The following is a 10,285-nucleotide window of genomic DNA, read 5'->3' as shown; positions in this document are numbered from 1 at the left end:
GTTTCCAGCTATGGTTAGTTATGAGTCTTATCTAACAATAAAACTAATAAAGCTTAAGAATGGTTTACATTTTTTAAATAAAAAAAAATTTCAGACTAGTTCTATAATTACATCATTCCCAATCACCTGCCTTGTGTTCTTCTTCCTTCTGTTGGAAAGTATGGAGTTATGAGCTATGTACTCTGAATTGTACACATCTTTGGAGATACTTATTAAGGTGGGTTTTTTTGCCTGTGAATATCATTTCTCACATGTGTCTCTAGGACAAAAGGTTGGGAACTAGTGGAGAAGATGACATATAGGGAATTCTAAGCTTATGATTCCACCACATGTCAAGAAAAAGGTCATTCACAGTAGACAGTATCAAATGTTACAAAATGTGATTCAACAATCCTTACTGGTACGATGTAAATAATAATAAAATGATGATTGGTTTATTTTTTAACTTTTTTCCATAAAAATTACTTTCATAAACTTAGTGCTGAGGCAAAACTATCTTAAGCGCTGACATGATACAAATTAAATATCACATTTTTAAAAATGTTTGCTCTATTTCCTCCTCACATCCTAATCCAGTGTGTGCTACATATACATATATGTGAGGCATTTTATACATATTCACCCTCATAACTTGACAGATGGGAGGGATCTTGCAGTCATTTCTAAAAGCAGACAAAAGGCCGTTGGTTCTGCTCCACGTGATGGTTTGTGAAGACAGAATACACATGCTTCCGTTGATGATTATATAGCTCTATCCATCTGTCTGCCTCTGGAGGTTGGGAGACGAAGATACAGCTCCCACCGTCCTCATAAACAAAAGTAGACCATGCTGTCACCAGTCAGACACGCCAGCTAATTGGAGCTGTCGACAGACACAATATTCTGTGTCAACAGCTCTAGTAACAGTTTGAAACAGCAATGATATGTTGGTTGATGGTGAGGATGACACATGTGCCTCTAATAGCATGCTAGAAATCTGACATAACTAGAAAAGAATTACTAAAATGTGATTCCTGGCCTCTGGTATTCCTGTTTGTACTTACCAATCTCTACAGAAGCTGGGCGGGGGGCGGGGGCGTGCGGGGAGCGGGTGGTTGTAACACATCCTTCTCTGTATCATTTCACAGGCTGACAGCTTAATTCGATACTCATAATGTCTAACTTTAAAATGAATCTTGCTAAAAAGATTTGTTTCAACAAGCCACCAAATCGTAACCTCTTTGGGAAAATGAAAAAGGCAAAAATACTTATTTGTACAGCTTGCTAAGTTGAAACCAAAATAGAATGGAGACATTTTATCAATTTACCATTTCTATAACTATAGATTTATACTGCTCTTCAGGAAAGTAATTTTTACAGAGTTAGATGTATACAAATGCTCATAGATGTGGCTTATTCTTCAACTTCATTTTATGATAGACAAAATAGGCCCCAAATAGAAACAGTTTTGACAAGGCTTTAGAACATAAATGCATAATGTACCTTAATCTCTGTAAATTGTACCTTCTAAGAAGGCTTTCCATCAGGTATTATATCAATAAAAATTTAGACAGTCCCTTGTAGATTTTCAATAATTTATTTATCTTCTAAATAATTTAATCACATGACTCACTGGGTTGAATTTTAGCTCAGTCATTTACTAGCTTGGACAAGTTAGTCAACATCTTTGGCCCTCAATTTTCTCATCTATAAAATGGAGATAATAATATAACCTCCCTCATAAGGTTATATGGATTCATTGAGTTATAACATTTCAAGTGTGTAGAACAGTACCTGGTACATTACACAGTAATATACTTTGAAGACTTCAGATAATTTAAAGCACAGAACAATTCCCAACATATACTAGGTATTTTACAGATTATAGCAAAAATTATTATTACAAGTTTGCATTATAGAGCACTTTTATTTTTAGACTAATAATCTTATCCTATTATTAATTCCTTGAAATAAAATACAATAACCACTTTTCCAAGGAAACAATGGTGCTCAGTGGTTAAGCAGAGGGTCAGTGGGGATGGAATTACTGAGGTTCAGTTAGGTTGCTGTCTTCCAGTTCTGGGGACAGAGTGATACTCAGCTATTTCCATTGCCTCTTGGCCAGGTAGCCAAACAACTGAAAGCCCCTTCATTTATTTTTTTCATCCAGACCCCGAAATTGTATGTCCTCAGAGGCCTCTGTCCCTCACATTTAGAATCAGCCTTAATCACTGCCTACTCATACCTCATTGATCTTTCCATATTCCTTGCCCAATTATAAAGACAACTAACTGAGGCAGTAACAATCACCAAAAAACCACCATTACCACCACAAACAACAATACAAATGTACAAGAACATCAAACTTAGATTATCTTGATCTATGAAGATATGAGGAAGACAAAGAAAAAAGCTTTCTCTGATAGGTAGTTAAGATACTTTTATGGCACATATACCACAAAAGAGGATTCAGTGCAGAAGGAATTTCCATGTCCAAACCAATGGCCTATATCAACAATACATTCTTTTAAAATCTTACTGTTACCGATTATACATGAATAATAAAATAACCCAACCCTATGCAACACAGCTTTGTCTGGTCACTTCATGGCACATTCAATCCATAATATAAAATGTTTAGCTTTCACTTCCTAAGGAGGTAGTGGGACTTTGCCTTCTGAGAGGCTAGATGGGCAGCTGAGCTGTGACCATAGGCCTCCTTTCTGGAATTATTGAGTTGCTTGCTGAGAGCATGAGAAGAGCATCATTGACCTTTCCAGGGAGGAATCAATGCCTCAGTCTTGGCTTTTTTATTACTGTGCTCGGATCACTTGAACCTACTAGCTCAACTACTCACCCAATGCCCTTGCCCTTCACCTCCATCACTAGGACCATGTATGCGAACCTTTACATTTCCTCTCCTCTGGGTCTTTATCCACAGCCTGAGCCTGACACACTGCTCCTTTCATGTCTCTAAATGACCAAAGACAAAAAACTCCATCCATTCTTCAAGGACCTTTTTACAATGGCTGCCCTTCATAAAAGTTTCCTTAATTGTCACTACACTCGTCCCAGTGAGTGAATTTCTCCCTCTTTTGAATGCTCCCTGATATGATATTTATTACTTTCTTTCATGAATTTTAATTAGTTATATACAAGCTTCTCTTTTCCCTGTATTGTCACCTCCTTGGTAGCAGAATTCAGGCCAGATTCATTTTTGTTTTCCATGTAGAACTTAGCATGTAGTGGATACTCTCTCTCTATTTCTTGCTTACTTGAATGAATGAATGAATGAATTCCCTTCATCCCTTCACACTTCAGATATTTAAACTGCATATGCTCGAATGGACAAAACCAAAACCACACAATATATCCAAGAGAAGGAAAGGCTTATATTGAACATGGTGGTGATTTAAACGATGGGGTTTGAGCTCTTTTTTGACATAAACCCCATTTCTTCTCTGGGCCTTGGGCTACTTGGGGATTGGTTTGTAGCAATGTATTTGCTTTAACCAATTTCATTATTAAAGTAATCAGGGTGCTTTAACTTGAAATCTATCAGAAAAGAATTTTTCCCATATGATTATCACGACTCATTCACATCGGTGATATCTCTGTTAATTCCTTCTACAAAAGCAGCTAAATATGCATAAGCCTTGACAAATCACCTTGCTTTTTTACATGTAATCTCTAAGCAAGAATCAATTCCAGGTAAGTGGCTTTTCAGAGGTGTGGCGCAGAGGTGTCCATGGCATACCCTACAAGGTGTCACTCAACAGAGCACAGTGTAAATGGCACCTCTGACATGGTGCAGCCTGCAGCCCAAGTGACTGCATGAAGTTCTCCGAGTTGGGGAAGCTTCGGAGAAACAACCATAGTTCATATAACACCAAGTATTTTCACTCTTATATCAAGGAAAAAAAATAATCCAGGCTTGTCATTATATTTGAGAAATAGCTTGATAATTTTAAAATAATGCTTTTTATTATGTTTGATTATAACTCACTGTAAACATTGTAGAAAGTACAGACAAGTGAGTAGATCATAACTCCTTATCTCAGAGATCTTCACTCCATTAGTGTTAACCTTTTCATTGTATTTCCTTCTGGGTCCCCCATATGCACATATGAAAATATTTATATATCTGCAACCTTGAGAATATACTCTCCATAGTACTGCTTAAAACTTAACATTATGCAAAATAGCATTTCTCAAACTTACCTATCGAATAGAATCACCTGAAGAACTTATTTAAAATACAGATCTTTCAGAATTCTCCACACAAGAACCAATTAACTAAGTCTGAGGTGGGGTCCCCGAATTGGTATTTTTAACAGCTACTCCCTGCTACATGGTTTTAATGTTCAGACAGGTTTGAGAAACACTAATTTCATAGGTACATCCTCAGGTATTCAAGTGATTTCTGAACAGAGGAAAGCAGTTTAACCTAATTCTCCCAACCCTCTCAGCCAGGTAGATCAAACAGAAATCCTATACAAAAGGAAAATTGAGTGCACTGAACAAGCAAGAAAGTGGTTCTGGTGACCCAACTCTCCTTAATATCCTAGCCTTGGCCTCAAAGGGAATGTAATCCAGACACTTCTCATGAGATTGGATGGGCTAGGGATAATGTTAGTTTTTTTTGTTTTTTCTAAGTGTGTTAGTTTCTGCTTTATAACAAAGTGGATCAGCTATACATATACATATATCCCCATATCTCCTCCCTCTTTCGTCTGCCTCCTTCCCACCCTCCCTATCCCACCCCTCTAGGTGGTCACAAAGCACGGAGCTGACTCCCTGTGCTATGCGGCTGCTTCCCACTAGCTATCTATTTTACGCTTGGTAGTGTATGTATGTCCATGTCACTCTCTCACTTCGTCCCAGCTTACCCTTCCCCCTCCCCGTGTCCTCAAGTCCATTCTCTACATCTGCATCTTTATTCCTCTCCTGCTATTTATTTATGTCCCTGGAAACCACATTCCAGAGTTCTCTGAGCAAAATCAGTCTCCTTAGTCAGAAGGTGGCCATATGTGCCAGTTTGCCTGTTCACTCCCAGTCTATACCTGCTGTTCTGGCACATGTTATTAATAATATAATGCCTTCTTTCACTCACTAATAGTGTCCCAATTTGGACAATAAGTTCTATGAGCACTAACCTGTAGGGTTACTGCCACCCTCCCTTCTGATCCGTATATTAGAAATGGGGCTTACTCTGTATTGGCTCCTTCATGTCTAAGAACTTTTTCTTCCAAGTTGAGACCTTATTAATGAATCAACTGCTATCTTGTATGGAAAGACAATATTTAATAAGACTGGAAACCAAACCATTCTCATGGTGAGGTCTTCCTGGCCAGTTTAAGTCTATTATTTTGGCTTTTTTTCTCTAGATATTTGCGGTTCATAAACCATTTAAGACGTGCTCTCTTTTCCTTATCACTCCCAGGAAGGTAAAACAAATTTCAAGAAATCTTCTAAATACTCTGCCACAAAAAGTTCTGCAAAAATTGCACTTTAATTCTATAAAAGCTTCCACTTAATATTTGCCTATTATAAACAATTAGCTTTTTAATTTTCAGTATGATAACTATAATTGTGATTAATTTCTCTACCCATGGATCTTCAGTCATTATTTCTTTAGGGCAAATTCCTAAAAGGTAGCTATGATATTTTCAGGCACCTCTCCTTCCTCAAAAGGACCCTACCCTTTTCTTAAAATTAATAAGTTACAAGGAATTCAGGACAAGATTAATGGAATAACCTGCAAAACTCTCACTGGCTATGCCTAAGAATGCATGACTGAAATAAATGAGATTCAGATGTATCTGCTAAAATCTAGGACAACAGAAACATCAATCTTGCCTTTGGAACAACAGCAAGGTACCTGAGTTGCTGCCTGATACTGAACCATGTGCCTATAGCTCTCGCTCCTTCCCTCTACTTCCTCAGATGAGGAAGGAATGTTGAATGAGGAAGGAATTCCTCTCAGATGAAAGGAATGGTTGGACCTGCCCTTTACTTACTGCCCTAGAGACTAGTCCCTCACCATCATCTGGCTGATTGCTGGAGATAGGACTCTACGGTCAAGGAGAAGTCAAGATGAGGTGACACCCAGAAGAAGAATAAAATAGAATGAGGGTTAATGAGATACGTTGCTTCACGCAACCAGTTAATGGGAGGAAGACCTACTTTTAAGTAGTTGCAGTCACCAATATGACAATAAGAATGTGATCAATTATTCATTCACTATTCATTCATTCTTTCCTTCGACAAATATTTATTGAGTACCATCATTTTGGAAATATACAAATATCAAATTATTGTACACCTAAGACTAATATAATGTTGTATGTCAATTATATCACCATAAAAAATGCGTACATATCCATATATATTTATCAAATACCAACTATTGCCAGGTACTGTTCAAGGTAATGAAAATAAAGCAGTGAACAAAACAAACTAAAATCACTGTCTTCCTAGAGGCTATATTCTAGAGGGAGACAGATTGTAACAAGATAAATAAGTAAAATATTTACGATATTAGTAATAAGTGCTAAGGAGAAAAAATATTAAGCAGGGAAGGAGAATATGAAAAGTGGGGGCTGAAATTCTAGTTAGGGGTTTCCAGGGGAGATCCACTGAGAAAGTGACTTTCGAATAAGCACCTTAAGGAAAGGAGCTAGCAATGCTGCTATCTGGTGGAAGAACCTTTCCAGAAGAGACCGGAGGAAGAGCAAAGGTCCTTGGGGCAGGATGGCACCTGGGATAGTCAAAGAATTGCCAGGCCAGTATGGCAGAGCGAGATGAGGTCAGAAAGGTAGGGGCTGGGGGCGCAGTTTTCTAGGCCATCAGAATGATGTTTTGGTTTTCACTCTGAAAGAAATGGGAAGCCACTGCAGGATTTTTAGTGGAGGAGTTGTAAAATTTCAAGTGGAGGAGTAACAGGATTTGATTTATACTGAAACAATTACACATTTTTGCTTTGAGAATAGACTTGAGGGACATGGGGGATAGGCAGAAGGGAGGTCAAGAGGTGAAGGGGGATAGCAGAAGAAGAGAAACTAGTCAGAAGATTATTTGCAATAAAACCAGGTGAGAGATGATGGTAATTTGTATAAGATTGTGGAAGTGGAGGTCGTGAGAAGTGGATAAGTGTTGGATCTAGTGAAGATGAGGCCAAAAGAATTTGCTGACAGATCAGACATGGGATGTGAGAAAAAGAGAGGGGTCAAGGATGACACCGAAGTTCTTGTCTTCAGCTGCCAGAACAGGGTTGCTATTAGCTGAGATGAAATCTACAAGAGGAGGCAGTTTACAAGTGATGAGTGGGACTTCCATGTACAAGTTTGGTGTGAGATGCCCATTAACCATCCGAGTGGAAACTTCAGTCAAACATTTGAACACACAGGTCTGGAATCAGGAGAGTGGTTAAGATGGAAGAAATAAGTTTGGGAGCCGCCAGCATATGGATAGTGTGTAAAGCCATTAGACTTGATGAGAAGGTCACAAGAATGAGTTTAGATGGAAAGGATGACCACGGACATACCAACATTAGAGTGACATCAGAAACTGTTGTAAAAAACAAACAAAAATGGTACTGTTCTTGTGCATGTGGGTTTGTCAGCTCACATGTGTACCATGTTAGAATGTTTCTCAGAGGTGTTAGGTTGGCTGTATGCTGTGTGTAGGTGGCTGATCTGACTCACGTATGTCCTCCACGGGGCCTAGAAGAGAGACACAGTAAGCATTAAATAAAGAGTTGGATTAGCTAGAGTAAATATCATATAGATTTATGATATAACTTAGCTTTTTCTACCTGCAATTCCTACATTTCAAGTCTTGACATTCAAAACAGTTGCTGGTAAAATCACTCTGGTACAAAGACATTTATATAAACCAGAACATTAAAATGTAAAATAATTAGATATTTTCATTAAGCTTTCCAGGAATTTAGCAGCTGCCACAATCTGACCGTTGACTATTTTTTATCAGGGCTCCACCTAGGCTGACCCTAAATGACTAATGATCAGATTTTAAGAAGCTTATTAAATGAATTATTTTTAAAAGAGTACACATGACCTGAAATAGTATAGAAATATTCACGTATTCATATATAGGTGAATACTAAGAAACTCTAAACCTTAATTGGCACATGAAAAAACTGCAAAATATTACAAACATAAGAATCTCAAAACAAACATCATTTAGGGAGTGCTGATTGGGGTCACAAAAACCAAAATCTATCTGATTGGTTCAGAACCAATAAATTGAGTGGTTGTGTTGTAATGGAAAGTGTAACTACTCAAGGGGGTGTGTTCCCTGGAAAATCTGCAGCCTCAGCTGGTCCAGAAAAGGTAACTCTGACTCTGTGTTTGATGTGTAAATTATATTCCTAAGAAGAAATAAGGAAAAATATATATATATATTTTTTAATAAATAAATAAATAAATTTATTTATTTATTTTTGGCTGCGTTGGGTCTTCTTTGCTGTGTGTGGGCTTTCTCTAGTTGCGGCAAGAGGGGGCTACTCTTCGTTGAGGTGCATGGGCTTCTCTTGTTGCAGAGCACGGGCTCTAGGAGCTCAGGCTTCAGTAGTTGTGGCACGCAGGCTCAGTAGTTGTGGCACACGGGCTCAGTCGCTCTGCAGCATGTGGGATCCTCCCAGACCAGGGCTCAAACCCGTGTCCCCTGCATTGGCAGGTGGATTCTCAACCACTGCACCACCGAGGAAGTCCCAGGAAAAAATATTTTTTAAAAAACAATGACGCTTTCTGCTCGTGGACGCCGCCGAGTAAGCATCGTTGACCTCTCGCCCCACCAACCCCCTCCACTGCCGTCATGTCTAAGTCAGAGTCACCCAAAGAGCCCGAACAGCTGCGGAAGCTCTTCATCGGAGGTTTGAGCTTTGAAACAACCAATGAGAGTCTGAGGAGCCATTTTGAGCAGTGGGGAACGCTCGCAGGTTGTGTGGGAATGAGGGATCCAAACACCAAACGCTCCAGAGGCTTCGGTTTTGTCACATATGCCATGTGGAGGAGGTGGATGCGGCCATGAAGGCAAGGCCACACGAGGTGGATGGAAGAGTTGTGGAACCAAAGAGGGCCGTCTCAAGAGAAGATTCTCAAAGACCTGGTGCCCACTTAACTGTGAAAAAGATTTTTGTTGGTGGCATTAAAGAAGACACTGAAGAACATCATCTAAGAGATTATTTTGAACAGTATGGGAAAATTGAAGTGATTGAAATCAAGACCGATCGAGGCAGTGGCAAAAAGAGAGGCTTTGCTTTCGTAACCTTTGATGACCGTGACTCTGTAGACAAGATTGTCATTCAGAAATACCACACTGTGAATGGCCACAACTGTGAAGTAAGGAAAGCCCTATCTCAGCAAGAGATGGCTAGTGCCTCATCCAGCCAAAGAGGTCGAAGTGGTTCTGGAAACTTTGGTGGTGGTCTTGGAGGGGGTTTTGGTGGGAATGACAGCTTTGGTTGTGGAGCAAACCTCAGTGGTCGAGGTGGCTTTGGTGGCAGCCACGGTGGCGGTGGCTATGGTGGCAGTGGGGATGGCTATAATGGATTTGGTAATGATGGAAGCAATTTTGGAAGTGGTGGAAACTACAATGATTTTGGCAGTTACAACAATCAATCTTCAAATTTTGGACCCATGAAACGAGGAAACTTTGGAGGCAGAAGTTCTGGCCCCTATAGTGGTGGAGGCCAATACTTTGCCAAACCCCAAAACCAAGGTGGCTATGGTGGTTCCAGCAGCAGCAGTAGCTATGCAAGTGGCAGAAGGTTTTGATTACTGCCAGGAAACAAAGCTTAGCAGGAGAGGAGAGCCAGAGAAGTGACAGGGAAGCTACAGGTTACAACAGATTTGTGAACTCAGCCAAGCACAGTGGTGGCAGGGCCTAGCTGCTACAAGGAAGACATGTTTTAGACAATACTCATGTGTATGGGCAAAAAAACTCGAGGACTGTATTTGTGACTAATTGTATAACAGGTTATTTTAGTTTTTGTTCTGTGGAAAGTGTAATGCATTCCAACAAAGGGTTTTAATGTAAATTTTTTTTTTTTTTTGCACCCATGCTGTTGATTGCTAAATGTAATTGATTGATCATACACTGAATAAATGTGTCTTTAAAAAAAAAAACAATGAAAAGCATAAGAATAGAAAAAATGAAGAAAAAATAAATCAGCGTTAGAATCTTTATAGTCCATTTCAGTGTAACTTTATGGATCAGTTCTTTATTCATTGCCATTTTTCTACTTAAGATGTTATAAAACTGATATATTAGATTTATAAGG

The 10,285-nt window shown here is 39.1% G+C and overlaps 1 pseudogene; it reads left to right on the top strand.

The window, feature by feature from the left end:
• The first annotated feature begins 8,817 nt into the window (after window positions 1-8,817).
• On the top strand, window positions 8,818-9,969 carry LOC131756996 (heterogeneous nuclear ribonucleoprotein A1-like; annotated as a pseudogene).
• The last annotated feature ends 316 nt before the right edge of the window (window positions 9,970-10,285 follow it).

The sequence above is a fragment of the Kogia breviceps genome, chromosome 5, assembly GCF_026419965.1.
Source record: "Kogia breviceps isolate mKogBre1 chromosome 5, mKogBre1 haplotype 1, whole genome shotgun sequence".
Taxonomy (NCBI): domain Eukaryota; kingdom Metazoa; phylum Chordata; class Mammalia; order Artiodactyla; family Physeteridae; genus Kogia; species Kogia breviceps.
Note: the sequence above shows the minus strand (reverse complement) of the source record. Positions and strands in the feature narration are given on the sequence as shown.